This window comes from Podarcis pityusensis (genome assembly GCF_964106645.2).
Source record: "Podarcis pityusensis genome assembly, chromosome: 5".
Taxonomy (NCBI): Eukaryota; Metazoa; Chordata; class Lepidosauria; order Squamata; family Lacertidae; genus Podarcis; species Podarcis pityusensis.
The window spans coordinates 30,713,462-30,731,783 of NC_138032.1; the positions used below are offsets into that span (position 1 = coordinate 30,713,462).

The 18,322-nt window shown below is 42.4% G+C and overlaps 1 long non-coding RNA gene across 2 annotated transcripts; it reads right to left on the reverse strand.

Moving 5' to 3' along the window:
• Positions 1–264: 264 nt before the first annotated feature.
• LOC308477928 lies at positions 265–16,322 on the reverse strand. Of its 2 annotated transcripts, none has more exons than XR_013986761.1 (3): positions 16,134–16,322; positions 4,866–4,985; positions 265–288 (listed from the first exon to the last, which is right to left on the reverse strand). It is a non-coding gene; the product is annotated as an uncharacterized lncRNA (long non-coding RNA). The 2 variants fall into 2 exon arrangements; XR_013986762.1 differs by lacking the exon at positions 265–288 and adding an exon at positions 1,641–1,657.
• Positions 16,323–18,322: the final 2,000 nt, after the last annotated feature.

Consider the following 18,322-nt stretch of genomic DNA (forward strand, 5'->3'; position numbering starts at 1 on the left):
AGCAGCAGCAACAGGAAACCATCTCTAAAAATAGCCTTTAGTGCTCGCATTCCCTCCCCCCCCCCATAACATGTGCTCTGAGTTGCACTTAATAAATGCACCAGACCAGAAGAATCGGCTGTAATCCACAGATTTCCAATTCTGTACCTGACAAGCCGTTTGCTTCCATAGTTGACTTCAATTTATCTGTGGGCAGGGGGAAAGTTCACTTTATTGAAACTATTCATGATTTTCTCCCCTAGTAGACTGAGGAGTGTCTGTTTGGGCTCACAGTTGCAACCTCTTCACCTACAAAGAAATAGAATAATGGTTTGTATCCAGTTCTGCCGAAGAGAAAATGCTTTTGCACTTTCCGCTGATTCTGGAAGTTATTTCCTTGGAGATTCAGTTGACATAAAAACATGGTTTGAAAACTGGCTCAATACGACATTTCCCCTCACATGAGAAAATACTAAGCTTCCTAGGAAATAACATCAAGCTCACTTTTTTGAGGGGCGGGGGATTTGTTCTGATATAGTTTCAGTCTGATCTTTCAACCGCTGCTCCAGTTTAAAAAAAAAATGTTTAGCATTAGAGGCAAAGGGGTACTGTGCCATTTATTTGTTGAAAATGGCAAAGCAGTCTCAGTGCTGTGAGGTTACATGAGATGTTGTGCCAATATGTGGGAAACCTCTATTGTGTCCGCACACAAAAAAAAAGAAAAAGGAAAAAATCACCCAGTAAGAATATAAGAATATAAGAAGTGTGTGCTGATCAATGGCCCATCTAGCCCGGCATCCTGTTCTCACAGTTGCCAATCAGATGCCTGTGGGAAGCCCCACAAGCAGGACCCAAACAGCAGAGCTTTCTCCTCTCTTATGGTTTCCAGCAACTGGAATTCAGAAGCATTACTGCCTCTGACCATGGAGACAGAGCATAGCCTTCATGGAAAGTAGCCATTGCTAGTTTTCTGCTCCATGATTTTCTCTAATCCACTTTTAAAGTCATCCAAATTGGTGGCTATCACTGCCTCCTGTGGGAGATTGTGTCCTCCCTCAAAGAGGGCATGTGTTGCGGTGAGACCTGGAGACTGACCTCCTGTGTTGTGGGTGGGTTGGATTGGTTTGCCACAACACCCAATTGGTAGGTCCTTCGATGTTGGGCTCAATCTGACCAATGGGGCACAGTCCAAATGGATCGAGGGACCTATTTATACCCATGTATGTGACCCAGAGCTTCCTCTTTCGGTACGTGCATTCGGAACACCTGCCCACCTCTCCCTATATTTAGGGCAATTTTGCGATTGACCTTGCTATGCCGTCGTGTGTCACCTGTCATTGGGATAGGGGCACGGCAGGAATTTTCCCCACTTGGCTGATTGGCTGTTGCCATTTGGGTTTCCCCTGCCACGTAGCAAATTGTCACAACTTGTAAGGTTGTGGATAGGCTCTGGTTCATGTGATTGGGATGGAAGAACGCTCTCGCCATCCCTATGTGAAGGGTATTCCATTAAAGGAATCCAGGGACTCAGTGGTTTGATCAACCCCTGAGAGAGGGTTGTGCCCATACCTGAGTCCAGGGGGGCATCCGGGTGGTGAACAGAGTCTGTTCCCAGCTTTTCACCTTCCCAGGTGTTCACCCTTGGCTGACCTATGCTGGTGCCCTGGGTCAGTGCTGCCTGCAAGAGTGCAGAGAGCTAGTCAAACCAGAGCCTATGCAACCAGTCACTTTCTGTAATCAATAAAGTTGTGGCCTAAATTCTGCCAAAAACCAAAAGTAAAATTTGAGTCATGCATGAATTTATTTAGGGGGGAGGTCTCTGGCTCTGAGCACGCAACCAGTTCCATAGTTCAACTATGCGTTTAATGCTTTCTTTTATCTGTCCTGGATCTTCAGCTTCATTGGATGCCCATGAGTTCTGTTGTTATGAGGGGAGTGGGGACATTTCTCCATCCACTTTCTCCATGCCCTGTATAATCTATAAATTTCATAGATCATAGAATCACAGAGCTGGAAGGGGCCACGAGGATCATCTCATCCAACCCCCTGCAATGTAGGAATCTTTCACCCAATGTGGGGCTCAAACCCATGATTAAGAGTCTCATGCTCTACCATTTACAGATAGGTAGCCGTGTTGGTCTGCCATAGTCAAAATAAAAAAAATCCTTCCAGTAGCACCTTTAAGACCAACTAAGTTAGTTCTTGGTATGAGCTTTCGTGTGCAAGCACACTTCTTCAGATACACGATACAAGGTGTATCTGAAGAAGTGTGCTTGCACACGAAAGTTCATACCAAGAACTAACTTAGTTGGTCTTAAAGGTGCTACTGGAAGGATTTTTTTTATTATGCTCTACCATATGAGCTAATTTCTCTCATGTCATCTCTTACCTGTCTTTTCTCTGGAGCAAAAAGTCCCAAACAGAGGTACCTTTCCTTGATGATTTTGATAGCTTTCTGCAACTCTATGATATCCTTGTTGAGGTAAGGTAACCATTACATCAACACTTGTATCTCACAGAATACATTGAACATGCAAGTATTCAAATCATAAACCCCGTATACAAGTCCACTAAGATGGGGAGACCAATGTGGTACCTTCAAGATGCTATTGGGCTCCATCTCCCATATTTTCCAGGCAGCACGACCAATGATCAGGGAAGACAGAACTTGCAATTCAGGTGCAGGGAACCTTTGGCCCTCCATATGTTGCTGAACTACACCTCCCATCAGCTCCAGCTAGCAAGGGCAATGGCCAAGGATGATGGGAGTTGTAGTTCAGCAACATATGGAGGACCAAAGGTTCCTGACACTTGTTGTAATGCTACAAACATCTGGACTATTGGTCATGCTTGCTGGTGCAATGGGAGTTGTAGCCCACAAAACCCAGAGAGCACCATGTTGGCTTTCCCTACTCTACATTATACATCTTTCATAAAGGGTTGCTCTTTTCAATACACTTGTATCATTAAAATGTCCATAGCTGCTGTTTCAATGGGTTTCACTAAGGCTGAACATTTTCAGAAGGGGGAAATAAATGCAACAAATATGAAAAGTAAATGACAAATTGATTTATAGGAAGCCTTGATGAACTTATTAAACATGCCACAAAAAAATTATTACAGATTATTAATGTCTGGTTTTTCTTCTAAAAACACTTTATGCCATATGACTAATATCTGCTTAGAATACCAAAATAGTGTGACTAATATTTTTTTTTTTAAGACTTGTATCTTATGAAATATATCTGCTTAATTTTACCCCACTTCCCAGTTTCTTTGTTTGGGATTACTGCATTAGTATTTATTGCACAAAGAGCAAATTCCATTCCATGCAAAGCTTTCCTCTGTAACAGAAGAAAATAAAGTAAAATGTGGCCAAAAAAAAAAAAGTAAAAAAGGAATGATGAAAATCAAAACAGGTTTATCTCTAGGGGTTGTTACTTGGGAATCAAGCAAGGAAAAAACAGGCTATTTGTTTTGATTTATATTGTTGTGAATTTGCTGTCTGATTACTGTGAATGGGTGTATCATTATGGTTTTGCCTAAAGTGATTCTGGGTGGAAGGCAGAGATCTGATACAAAATAAACTTCATGTTCTTTAATAGCCATGGCCTCAACAGGCAATTTGTCTGCAGGGCTGTGGGGTGGGGTCTGAGACTAGTGCTTGGCAGATCATGCAAGAAAAACAGCTGGAAAAGACTGGGAGAAGTTGCTCCCATACTGTCCACTTTGTGTGGAAGTGACATCCTTCATTCCCTCAGTTTTTGCAAAGAATCCAGATGAGGTCATTGCCAACCCATTACATTTCACTGTTGTCTATGTGTGTTTTCATTTGTGATTTGTTGCAATTTCCCCCAATTTGAAACACAATTGCGGTGCCAGCCAGCCCACTGCAGAATGACAAAATATAAGTGAGGCTTTCAGGGCTATTGTGTCTTCATAAGTTTTCTCTTTATGACTTTTGCCCCTGTCGTTGCTTCCTGTTCAGTGGGGACACAGCATTACTGTATTGCCCCTTAATTAATTAGTTCCTGTTCCCCCAAATATTATTTGGGGGGGGGGTGCTTTAATTACTGTTTCCTCTTTAATGTCTACTCTTTATTTTATTTCTAATTCAAATAAAACTATTTTGCACTAAGCAGAAAATAATAGAATAGGAAATTATCTTCCCCCGCCCCTGACCCAATCTAGACTACAAGGAACTGATGGAATTACGGGCAATTCATATTAACATTGTGGGCATGCTCGGTAGAAAGCAACAGGAGTCAGAAACCCAGTAAACATTATGGAAATATATTTTTTCACTGAGATGGGTAGTGTTGAGCAACATGTAACATTATAAGAAGTGCCTTGTGGAAATATCATTCTAATTTCATTTCCAGCTGACTGTAGAAGACCAATGTTTCAACCACACAAAAGGAACTTTTTGTGGAAGCAGCTAGAAGGAGGAACAGAGAAAGATGAATCAGCTTATGGCACAGGTTCACTTTTAGGGGTCATGTTAACTTCTGCTTATGCTCACTGGTGAGGTTTTCACTTTTCTTTTATTACATTACCGTACTGCATTCCCTCCCCCTCCCCCGCCAAGGAGCTCAAGTTGGCATACATGGTTCTCCTCATTTTTACCCTCACAACAGCCCTGTGAGGTAGGTTAGGATGAGAGATAGTGGCTGGTCCCATTGAGCTCATACCCAGGTCAGAGTCCAATGCTCTAACCATTACACCACACTAGCTTTCAATGGCCCCTTCCTCAATTTGGCATATGGCAGGGGGAGGGCCATTGGGCAGGAGTCAAATAACAGTTTACAGGGGGTTGTCTAAAAGCCTCAGCTCTGGGTTGCAGGCAGGACTTACTAGAGTGCTACACATCATGAGGGACCAGGTACCTGGATATTTGCCTTATGAGAAACCAACATCAGATAGGGCTGTGATCAATAAAAAGTTGTGGCCTTGTTAAATGCATTCCTTCAGTCAGTATGCTCAGTGGTCCTGGACTGCTTGCTCACCTGTGCAAGGGGCACAAATAAAATATTTACAAAGACACCATAAGTCTCTCCTGTTCTCTTATCCACAGCAAACAAAGCCAATTAACACTGCAAAACTCCTTGCAATATTTCTACCTAAACCTAATATTCAGAGAAGTACAAGACTGTTTTTGTATCAAAGTCTGCTAACTTAAATTAGACATACAATAAGGGAAACTGGGTGGTGAAGAACAACAGTGGCAAACCGTCTCCTCCCTAAAAGAGGGCACGTGTTGCAATGAGACCTGGAGACTGACCTCCTGTGTTGTAGGTGGGTAAGACTGGACAGCCACAACACCCGATTGATATGTCCCTTGTTGCTGGGTTCAATCTGGCCAGTGGGGTGCAGTCCAAATGGATCGAGGGACCTTTATATACCCATGCATGGGACCCAGAGCTTCCTCTTTTGGCTCGTGCATTGGAACACCCGCCCACCTCTCCCTATATTTAGGGCATTTTGTGATTGACCTTGCTATGCTGTCGTGTGTCGTCTGTCGTTGGGACAGGGACACGGCAGGAATTTTCCCCACTTGGCTGATTGGCTGTTGCCATTTGGGTTTTCACCTGCCACGTAGCAAATCATCACAACTTGTAAGGTTGCAGATAGGCATTGGTTCAGGTGACAGGGATGGGAGAATGGTTTCGCCATCCCTATGTGAAGGGTATTCCGTTAAAGGAATCCAGGGACCCAACTTGATTAGGTCAACCCCCGAGACCTAATGTCTGTGCCTGAGTCCAGGGGGGCATCTGGGTGGTGAACATAGTCTGTTCCCGGCTGTTTGCCTACCCAGGTGTTCACCTTTGGCTGACCTATGCTGGTGCCCTGGGTCAGCGCTGCCTGCAAGGGTGTAGGGAGCTGGTCGAACCAGAGCCTATGCAACCACTCACCTTCTGTAAAGTTGTGGCCGAAATTCTGTCAAAAACCAAAACAAAAATTTGAGTCAAGTGTGTCTTTATTTAGGGGGGAGGTCTCTGGGTCTGAACAAGCAATAACAGCCCAGGAATAACCACCTCCTTAGTAGATTTTCTGCTAAGTAAAGCATGGAGCCATTTAGCTCACATCAGACTGGCAACTTCTTTCTGGCACAGATCATTCCTGCATCCTGATCATTTTTAATGGAAGGTACTAGGTTTCACACGCAGCTGCTATGCTACAGCTTGTTAAAAGCAAGCAAGCTCCTTTTGAAAATAATAGTGTTCCATTATAAATGCCGTGATATATTTAACTTAAGCATGTGATGTTGTGATCAAAGCTTTTTTAACCTGAGTTATCTGAAGCACTATATCCCAAATTTTCAGGCCTGGGTTATATCCTGTGTGGAGTGGCATGGTTGCCATTGCCCTGCAGTTGTTTCCATGCCACTCCCGCTGTCCATACAGATAAAAAAGAGCAACAAAAGGTTTAATAATAATAATAATAATAATAATAATAATAATAATAATAATTTATTATTTATACCCCGCCCATCTGGCTGGGTTTCCCCAGCCACTCTGGGCGGCTTCCAAAAGAATATTAAAATACTATGATACATCAAACATTAAAAGCTTCCCTAAACAGGGCTGCCTTCAGATGTCTTCTAAATGTCTGGTAGTTGTTGTTCTCTTTGACATCTGGTGGGAGGGCGTTCCACAGGGAGGGCGCCACTACCGAGAAGGCCCTCTGCCTGGTTTTGTATTCTATAGCTCTACCCTGTTGCATGTCGATTGCACATTGCCCAGTCCTCATCATTAGGAACAAAATTACTTATTTGTTGCTGTTAACTGGATAGTCTCTTGGTCATTTTATGCAGTGAGGACAGGCTTTTGCAAAGTAGGCTTCCATTTTGTTTAATTTTTATTCTTCCCCATCAGAACTGACAAAAATAATAACTGTGCATATGTGTGTGCACACACGTGCACCTGCAAACCAGGTAAGTCAACAGCTCTAATCAGTCCACACCTGAAAGCTTCACAAAGAAACTGCAAAGAAGCACTTTTAGAAGTAGGAAGAAAGCAGGGAAAACGTCAGAGTATACAGTGCTCTGGGAGGAATGGTGTCAGCTTCTCTGGAATAAATGAGAGTGCAAATGGCGTTCCTAGTGGAGAGCGTACCTAATGTTGAAGCCGCCATGATTAAGATGGATTGTGTGGTTATGTACCACAATAGTACTGATAAGCCCCTGATACAGTAAGCAGGGAGGAATGAGGGGATGCTGGCAAATGCATGTAAATGAGGCTTAATAGTGTCACCAGACTCAGAACTGGAAAAACTTCATCTGAAGCACAGTAAGCAGCATTTCAGAGCTGGGTTTCAAGATGTTCTGGGAAGTATTTACAGGATTACTATATAGGCGCGGTACGTTTCTGGAAGTATTTGGAGGAGAGCCATAAGAATAATAAAAGATCCAGAAAGCATCTCATATATGTAAATTCTGCATGGAAATATTTGGAGAGGAAAACATCAAGAGAGAATGTACTGCTCCTTATAAATATTTAAAGGGTGTTGAAAAGAGAGAAGAGAACCATTGTTCAAAATATCTCCTGGGGATAGGCAAGTAACAGCGGGTTTTAAATATGTGAAGGTCAGTTTAGGAAAATTGCATAACTATAGCACTATTGTAATAGTGGAAGGAGACGGCTGAACTTTCTTCCTTGGAAGTTTTCAATAGAGCAATGTGAACAGGTATCTTGAGGATGCTTTTGATCAGGGTTAAGCAACATGATTTCCTCCTGATGCTGTTGAACTACTGTTTTCATCATCCCTAGCCAGCATGGCTAGCAATCAGGCATGATCAGAAGTTGTAGCTGAACTAGGATCTGGGAGACCAGTGCCAGAGGAAGCCCCACTTCCTGGGTGCTGAAGATTCTTTCTACCACTAAGCCACTGATAGGCTGAGGTATGGCAATCTTACTGCTCTTGTTACTTGCCTTAACCAGAACTCTGATATTTCAAATAATGCCCCCCCTTTTTTTTGCAGGAAGAGTATCCAGTGGGAAACTGTTCAGAATTGTTTCATACATTCCAATAAGCATTAAAACCTGCTCAAGCTCACATGAACAAAGTTATGATGGATTTGTTTTGATGGTTTTGACTCTGTGGCGAATCAACAAAAGATAACCAGGATAATTAGATTGCTACAGTATGTTGTATTTAGAGCTGCCTAGGAACGTACTTCGTAAGTTGAATAGATTCAAAATGCAGCTGCCAGCCATATGTTAACTGGAGCCCACAGGCCTGATCGGGTATTATGCCACCTTTATTGGCTACGTAAAATTTTCATTTATTTGTTCATTTTTTAAAAGAAAAGAAAAGAAAAGCACCTTGCAATTCTAGACATAGTTACTAGTAAATAAGCTCAATTGAACCCATTAGGACTTACTTTTGAGTTAAAATACATAGGATCAAGCTGTAATACAGGATCATGCTGTTAACTTGATTGCACTATTGTGAGGTTGATTTATATTCTGACAGTCACTTTGGGGCATCCCCCCCCCCCGAAATGGAAAACGTAGGATAAAAATACTTTGAAATAAATGAACTGCAGAAAGTAGCATTGGGAGATTTTTGTTTGCTAGAACATGCTTGAAACCTATTATAATAAGGATCTGTTTTAAGTGTATTTTAAGCACAAAATATGTTTATTTTATTTTATAATAGTAATAGTAATTAAAGAAAGAAACACCAATGTAATGAAAATGACTAGAATGCAATCATAGAATGTCTTTTGGGATTAGAAAATAAAGCCACAAGTTGCTTTTTTCTCACCGCAGAAGTCAAGCTGCACTACGTCACACAAATACTTCCTGTGACTTTGCACAGCCCACCTGAGTGGACCATTTGCATGAGAAGACTTGAACAGTGCAGTCATGTGCACTGTTGTGTTCAATGGAAGCTGCTCCCAAATAAATGTGTTTAGGATTGCAGCCCCACACTCATTAGGATGCAGGTACTAGCAGCCAATTACAATCCCTTCATGCACACATTCTGCTAAGTTTGCAAAGATAATAGATTGTTTCTGTTGCCACATTGATTAATTCAGGGTTTTCCTCACACCTACACAAACACTGGATCTAGTGACTAATAACCTGATTGTCATCTTAGTTTTATTAACTCTCTCCTATCTAGCAGAATATCACCTTAGACAGATTTGTTTAGCAGAGTATTACCTCTGCCCTGCTTTCCTTTTAGACCAGCTATTTAATTCTTCTTTAGCTAGGCCACAAATGGCAGGTTGATGTGCCAGCCAGTATGCCACAAATTGATCCATAACTCTGCATCTGGCCTCTGCTAGTTCCACATCTTCATTCCACAGATTCCTAACCTTTGTGAAGAAGAACAAGATCGATTCCTTGATACCTTGATATTTTCATGCACAGCTGGAGATGGTAGCATTTCTTACTGTTTGTCTCTAGGCTGCAGAATAAGTTAGCTGGCTGTAGAGACATTGGGCTTTTATTTATCATTTATTTCAAATATTTATATCCTGCTTTTCCAATTCATGAGATACTCAAAGCACCTTACCACAAAATGTTGAAAACAATAATCAGGTCAGATAACTAAAAAGCAATTCGTGAAAAGGGCACAGCAGATTCAAGGAGCTAGATCAGGTGGTTATTCTTCAAAGCACTCTTGTGCAAAGAATATAATGACAGCAAAGCCTAATAATTTTCATTTGTTAAATGACCCGCTATATGACACTGACATTTGTGATAGATTTTAATGCTCCTTGCTTGTCGTTTGCAGACTTGGATCAATAAAACGGTTTCTAGCCTTTTGATAGCAGCAGATGTAATCTTGAACAACCATAAACAATGCCTGGTCAAATAAGTGGTGACATCAGGGGATGGGGAATACTTGGAAGACAAAGAGAAAATAAAGCAGGTTCTATATCAGTATTCTCTAAGCTGGTGTCCTCCAAATGTGTTAGACTCCAACTCTTATCTTCCTTACCTAACGTGGGCAATGACCAGGGAAGATGAGAGCTGAAGTTCAACAATATCTGGAGAGCAACAGTTATCTACCTCTTGTATAAACAGTAAAGATCAACAGACGATATTCTAGCTATATCTACTGATGAGTGTATGCTAGTTGCAAGATATGATTTGTACCCAGCTTTGGGAAGTAGCCCATTTCAGAGCCAGTCTGCGTCTTTCCAATTTGACTCATTATTTGGGACTAAATTATATCCGTTAAGAATGAACCCCCCATTCACTATAATAGAGTCTAAAATTGCTGTATTCCCACCCCCACCCCCTTTTGCTGAAGTGGATAATATTTGCATGCATCAATTAAGCCTGTCAGTTTGTAGGCAGATACATCATGGGGTATTTATACAGGGCATCTTCAAACCTTTGCCTTGTTTTTCTACAAAATAAAAAGTCTGTTATAGTTTATACCATAATTGGATGCAACTTGCAGGGGATGAAGCCTGCCAAATTTCAGAATAATAGTTGAAAAGCTCATCCACCTCTCCAACCCCTCTCCTCATATTCCCTTTGTCAGTTTGGTTTCACTTTTCTATAGAAGACTAAGGAGCAACCTTGATCCTACTTGAGATTATTTGTTAATGGTGCAGTCCAACTCAGGCATGCCAAAAACTGTCCCCAAAGCGCCCCTATCCACCTTGAAACCTGGGAGATACACAGAGCTGATGCACACCCCTACCAAATACCCCTTGTTGTTGTTGTTTAGTCGTTTAGTCGTGTCCGACTCTTCGTGACCCCATGGACCAGAGCACGCCAGGCCCTCCTGTCTTCCACTGCCTCCCGCAGTTTGGTCAGACTCATGTTTGTAGCTTCGAGGACACTATCCAACCATCTCATCCTCTGTCGTCCCCTTCTCCTTGTGCCCTCCATCTTTCCCAACATCAGGGACTTTTCCAGGGAGTCTTCTCTTCTCATGAGGTGGCCAAAGTATTGGAGCCTCAGCCTCAGGATCTGTCCTTCCAGTGAGCACTCAGGGCTAAATTCCTTAAGAATGGATGCGTTTGATCTTCTTGCAGTCCATGGGACTCTCAAGAGTCTCCTCCAGCACCATAATTCAAAAGCATCAATTCTTCGGCGATCAGCCTTCTTTATGGTCCAGCTTTCACTTCCATACATCACTACTGGGAAAACCATAGCTTTAACTATACGGACCTTTGTTGGCAAGGTGATGTCTCTGCTTTTTAAGATGCTGTCTAGGTTTGCCATCACCTTTCTCCCAAGGAGCAGGCGTCTTTTAATTTCGTGGCTGCTGTCACCATCTGCAGTGATCATGGAGCCCAAGAAAGTAAAATCTCTCACTGCCTCCATTTCTTCCCCTTCTATTTGCCAGGAGATGATGGGCCAGTGGCCATGATCTTTGTTTTTTTGATGTTGAGCTTCAGACCATATTTTGCACTCTCCTCTTTCACCCTCATTAAAAGGTTCTTTAATTCCTCCTCACTTTCTGCCATCAAGGTTGTGTCATCTGCATATCTGAGGTTGTTGATTTTTCTTCTGGCGAACTTAATTCCGGCTTGGGAGTCATCCAGCCCAGCCTTTCGCATGATGAATTCTGCATATAAGTTAAATAAGCAGGGAGACAATATGCAGCCTTGTCGTACTCCTTTCCCAATTTTGAACCAATCAGTTGTTCCATATCCAGTTCTAACTGTAGCTTCTTGTCCCACATAGAGATTTCTCAGGAGACAGATGAGGTGATCAGGCACTCCCATTTCTTTAAGAACTTGCCATAGTTTGGTGTGGTCGACACAGTCAAAGGCTAGTCAGAATACCCCTTGGTTTGCTTCAAAACCATTTGGTTGGGTTTTTTTTTTAAGCTAGTCTTCCCTCCCTTAAGAGTTCATTTTGTACTACTCCTGAGGAAAGCTAGAATAAAAGCTAAGCAGCTGACAATGGCTACTAGCCATTATGGTTATGTTCTATCTCTGCTGTCAGAGGTGGCATTGATAATAATAATAATAATAATAATAATAATAATAATAATAATAATATTTATTTATATCCCGCCCTCCTCGGACAAGACCAGGCTCAGGGTGGCTAACATCAAATATATAATATATTAAAACGTAAGATCCAACAATCAGTTGAAATACAGCTTAAAATCATATTAAAATCAGAATAAAATCAGATGGCAACCCACAAATTATAGTTATAACTATGGAGTTGGGAACATTAAGTGCTCACCAGGCCCAGCTATTTTTTCTGGTTGCATATGAGCCGGTTGGAGGGGCCCCTTACATGCAAGGTCTTGTAAAAACCTCTATATGTCTCTGACTTCTAATTGATGGGAAAAACAGGTAGGCAGAGGGCTGCTGTGCTCATATCCAGTTTGCAGGCTTCCCACAGGGATCTGTTTGACCACTGTGAGAACAGGATGCCATTGGCCTGATCCAGGAAGCTTGTCTTATCTTCTTACGATGCAGGCACATCTCCTACCAGTTCCTCCCACAGCCTCCTCAAGCAAGAAAGTAAAACAAAGCAACCTCTAATATGTGAGAAGGGCAAAGGGGGCAACTGATGATGAGGTGGACTCTGCTGAGATGTCTTTCTAACCAAGTTGGAAACGATGTTCTTAAATGTTCTGAAAAGAAGAACGATGTGTAGTTCCATCTGCCTCACAAATTGAATTGAGCAGAGGGAAATACCAGTGTCATGCTCCCAAGTCATGGGTAGGCAAACTAAGGCCCAGGGGCTGGATCAGGCCCAATCGCCTTCTAAATCCGGCCCGGGGACAGTCAGGGAATCAACGTGTTTTTACATGAGTAGAATGTGTCCTTTTATTTAAAATGCATCTCTGGGTTATTTGTGGGGCATAGGAATTTGTTCATCCCCCCCCCAAAAAATATAGCCCAGGTCTGAGGGACAGTGGACCAGCCCCCTGCTGAAAAAGTTTGCTGACCCCTGTGACTCAAGTCATCATTTCCTTCTGGGAAATATGCACATAGTTTTCTCTGGCTCTCCCAGTTCTATTCAGGAAGCAGAGAAAACTACAAATCTCATGTTCCCTGGCAGGAAGCAATGGCACCTGAGCAAGCTCTGGAGCATAATGTTTGGTTAAGGAGAATCCTGTGTGCTGTCTCTGTACCAAGCATTTTCCATTGCTTGTTGTTTCCTCACATATTCTTAAAGTAGGGTTTTTGTTTTTGCTGGACACAGGGTTTTCAGGAAAGGTCAACTGCAGAAGGGGTGAAAACCATTTGTAGCTACTATCTGCATTAAAGGTTCACTGGTTTTTTTTTAATGTAAATCATGCACAAGGTGAAAGACAGGTGATTAGTCTACTGAACTGCTTTAAATGGTGAACTACCTTAGCCCATAATGCAAAACTAACAACACTTAAATTGGAAATGAAAGTGTACGCCATTGTAAGTACTATATACAGTCCATAATTAAAACAGTAAAGGGTGTAGTGACATTCCCATTTATTTTACAGATCTGTGAAGAAGGCTAGTATTGTACTATTTTTCCTCAAATAAATATTTCAGAATTAATTTTGCAGTTTTCTTTTAAAACAGCTACCTTTCTTTATCTATATTTTATAGTTTGACCAACTTTCTCTTTGTGCATCATGTGAAGAGCCATGATGTTATCATCTGTGCATTTTAATAATAAAAACCCATCAAGCAAACATAAGTAATGACTGAAGATGCAACCCAATATTCCGCATGAAGTGTCAATATAAGTTGCTTCGTTTCTAACATTCAATAATAAAAAAAAATTCATATGTGTGGCCATGGTGCAATATCTTTTTCTATTCTCACTCATGCATCTGACTGCTGAGCCAGTACCAACCGCATTTCTTGGAATTCTTAATCTACTGTATTTTAGTATACACTGATCTGCTTCTTGCTATGACTACAAATCAGAACCTCTATTTTTATCTGAACAGATTGTGATGGAGATACATAAATATGCTTTGTTGGATACTGTCAGCATCTTGAGTGCTACGATTTGTTATGCCATTGTACACTGGGTTACAAGTTGATTCCATTAACCCCTCAAATATTTCTCAGCGTTGGTTGGTGGATTTTGGATCTAGTAGGGCAACTAGGCAGCGCCTAACAGGCAGGGCCAGAGGAGAGTAGTTACAAGGTGCCACACAGAACTGTTCATAAACAACCAGACCTAACCCAAGCCCAAATTTGTCTACCTAGGTTCCACCATATGCAGCAGTGTCTCCATTGATGCTGAGCTGGACAAGTGCATTGGCAAGGCAGCTAGGGCAATGGCTTGCCTCTCTAAAAAGGATATGGCACAATGCAGTGCTAATGTCCAATACCAATATGAAAGTCTACCAGGCTTGCAAACTGAGCACACTGCTTTATGGAAGTGAGTCGTGGGCGATGTCCTGAATCACAGGGTACCTGGCGGCAAGGTGTACATGATTCCATAGCAGATGCTCGTGCTTAGTCTGGCAGGCCAACTGGTCCAAAGTCCAGTCAGAACAGGTTCCTGCCTCTGCCTGATTCAGGAGTCAGGGCATCTGGAAGTCAGTCCCACACTGTTAGGGGCAGGACTGAGGAGGAATGATGAACCTTCTCATGAACCTTCCCGACAACAGGAGGACAGTATAGATTTAGATCAGTGGTTTGCAGAAGGGCATAGTTCAGATGCTGCAGAGGGCAGAAGCTGGGAAATATTGGAAGATGAACAGCAGGAAGAAGAAGCACCAGGGGAGAGACACACGGCAGACTCAGTGTCCTTGGAAAGCATTCCTGACCCCCCTTCACCCAGGACCAGACAGGCATTGAGGATAGTAGAACAGAGAGCTCAGCGGCAGAAGGCTCAGATTAGCCAATGCAGGACTGACGTAGAATAGGGGAGATGAAAGGGAGGTGGGACATTACTAGGAGCAATGCTATTTCTATAGAGAGACCACATTCCTTTGTCTCTCGCTCTGATTATTGAATAAACTAATTGGTAAGAACGCTTCCTTTTTTTATCTGCTTATCCCAGGGGAGGGATCTGATTGCCTGAAGCCTGACACACATTAGCGCAGTCCAGAAGATCTCCCTGGAACATCCAGGCTGTGGCAGAACAAGGGCAGAAGTTGACCAGACACAGCATCTCAGCCCTGCTTCCCTTTTATATCTTGCGTGCTGATTGCAGCATCTGAGCTTGATGAGGAATGGGACCCTCACCTGTCCTGAGCCTACTCCAGCTAAGAAATCGCACACCTCCTCCCAGAGCTAGCGAGCCCCACCTGGCCAGCTAGGGAGCCGGGCTGTGAGCCCTTGCCTGCCTCAGCCTCCTACAGTACCACTCCTGCTGCTCCCTATACCTCAGAGCCCACCATGTTTGTAGAGACAGGGGCCCTTCTGGCTCTGGTGATAGGCCCTGCTGCTCTGGTTCCTGTGCACTGACCCCATTTCCTCGCCATCCTCCATTGCCCCAATTGCAACAAAACACGCATCTTCAGTTTTGGTCTCTACAACCACAGCAGGCACTGCAACCTTCCAATTGTTTGATTTTCCCCTCAAATGTGCACCCCTACATTGTCTCCCGAAACAAACAAGATGCCAACAACAATGGGAAATATGTGTATTTACACCACAGGAAATGATGCCTTTCTCAAACCATTTCATTAGGAACCTTAGCCTACTCTTACTTGAGACAGCAGTGGCATTTAGGAGCGGAGTTGTGTACAGAAAGTACACAAACAAGCTGGTTCTGTATGATACAAACATTTTAGAAACATTTTCAGTCCGCCCATTGTCTTCTTACCCAGAGAACTCAAATTTTTATATATACAAGCCTCACAAACCCCAAGCTGTGTCCTTTGCAAATTCAGGACAAAGTAGTGATGTTGTTAGCTCTGATGCCATAGCTAAAAGCAAGCAAACAGAAAGCTGGTCGTATGTCAGCCAAATACGTTCAGCCGGAGGATGTGCTCCTGTTTTAAGTATTGATTCAGTACACTTTTACAACAGGCGCACGCAGTGGAGAAACAGCGGGTAAGATTGGCGAGTATGAAAAAGGCAGAGTGATATAAGACATTGTGTGCAAGTATGTGTTGGGGGAATCAGCTACAGGAAGCCGCTTTTTTAAAAAAAACACCAATTTGTTTCCTTCATATCTGTCAAGAACTGCACAGGAAGAACCAGGGAGAAGATAGATTTTCAGCTATTTGCCAGGCTTGGGGGGGGGGGGGGCGGGAATACATACCTGCAGGCCTTATTCAGATCAGAATGATGTTTTGTAAAGATTCACAGGAAGCTGGAAACTACAGCAAGAGGACAAAAGACCACAGGATCCATGGTGTTCCTTGACTAGATGAAAAGACACTTCAAAGTCTATTTGTTTTTAAGCAATGTCTCCCCTTTCATCTTCGTTAATTGTTTTGGAAGATGAACAGTAGGTGCACAATAATATCTCTGTGGAAAGAGAAACCTTTTCAAATGTAGGTGTTTATATTAGCCTAAATTCATATAAAACCAAGCATAATTACGAGTGTTTAGCAGCATGCCTTTAAAATTACTGTCTATAACAAAGGCATATGAAAGTTACCTTTAAAAGAGTAGAAGAAGAATGTTGGCAATTGCTGCAACATCTCATTTTCAGAGTATTTGTTTTGTCCCGGCCTATTATAAGACAATACATATCTGTTTAAGCAATGAAAAACATATTAAGAAGTATAATAGTTCATTTGGCAACAATTTCATCTTCAGTTGTTCTTTTGTTTCTCTGTCCTGATAAGGGAAAAAGAAAAGGCACTTATTCACAGATAAGTCTTCTGCCTTTATTGCTGCAGTTATCATTTTTTAATTTCATATAATTAAGAATATTTGGATTCCAAGTCCTTTTGTGCAAACTGAGCCTATTGATTAAAATGTCTTGCAGCTTCAATACATTAAGGATTAGAGGCTCTTTCTTCCCATGAACTGTATTGTGTAAGGGCTCCAGAATGATCACTTCTAGGGCCTGAATCAGAGAAAATTAAACACAGTATACATACTGAAGCATGTTAGACATATATACAAGCTCTAGCCCATGCACTTCTAGTGACAAACAACAGTGGAAAGGTCTAATATTGATGCGTGGTTGTCATGACCTGGGACCCAGGTGAGTGTTGTGGCCCAGGGAGTATGTCAGAACCCATAGCAAACACACGTATGCTCACACCTTCTGTCACAGAACACATTTCTGATACACAACTGACCTCAGCCTGCTTAGTGCGGAGTCTGCATAAGCACGCTATCACAGTCACAACCAAAATGCATCTGTGCCATTGTCCTGTATTGGAAATAGAGCCCTCTCTCTCCTGCCTGCTTATTTTGCAAGGAATTCAGTGCTGCCTTGGCCTTGAAGTCCTGACAGCTCGTTAGTTTGAAGTTGCTTTCTGATTTAAACGATTCTTCTCTTCTCCCACCTATGAACAGAAGCTGCATTTCTGCCATTTGCTAGCATAGCACCCACCATGGGCCTCTCCCTTCACCTTATCAGGTTAGTAAAGGATGCCGAGAGTCTGCTGGCCTTCCGCAGAAGACTGGGGGCTGGCATCAAAGCCAGGAGAGCAACAAATTCTCCTGACCCAGATGAGGCTTTATGTAACGGATAGCAGAAAGGCAACATTTTGTGTGAACTTTGCCGTAGTAATTAGGGGCTGGCTGTTTTGACCAAGGAAATCAGTTTGGGGGGTTCACAAGCTGCCCGTGCATTCTGTTATCCAATCATATTGCTGAAAAGGTGATCACGCATGGAATTGTAATAAAAGTGTCTTGAATTTTGTATTCAGGATTCCAGGTTTGCGGAAATATCCACTGAGGCCTCTGATTTTATGTTGCAGCAATAAATATAAACTATTTCCATCCACTGAGTCTTCTTTTGGCTGAAGGGTCAGTGTTTTTATTCCACCCTCCTTTGTAGAGTAACAATATAACACGACAGATCTGATTTTATTACAGCAGTGATGGCCAAATTTGGCCCTCCAGCTGTTTTGGGACTACAACTCCCATCATCCCTAGCTAACAGGGCCAGTGGTCAGGGATGATGGAAGTTGTAGTCCAAAAACAGCTGGAGGGCCAAGTTTGGCCATCACTGTATTACAGTCTTGAGAGACTTAGCAAATTTTGGGGTGTTTCATTATTTGTTGATACACTTAGCTATCAGAGTGTGTGCATTATTTTTCCCTTTATGGAATTTATTATTCTATTTTTAAGCTGCCCTTCATACAAGGATCTGGGGGGTGGCATACAAGTTTAGGCTAAGAGATATGGACTGGGACAAAGGTCAGCTTTTGCAACTTGGTCTCTCCAGATGTTTTAAATAGCTGGGCTTGCTGGGAGCTGTAGTTTCAAAACATCTGGAGGGGAAGGCTTCTCTATTCTATGCCTTTCATGCACAGTGGATTTGAA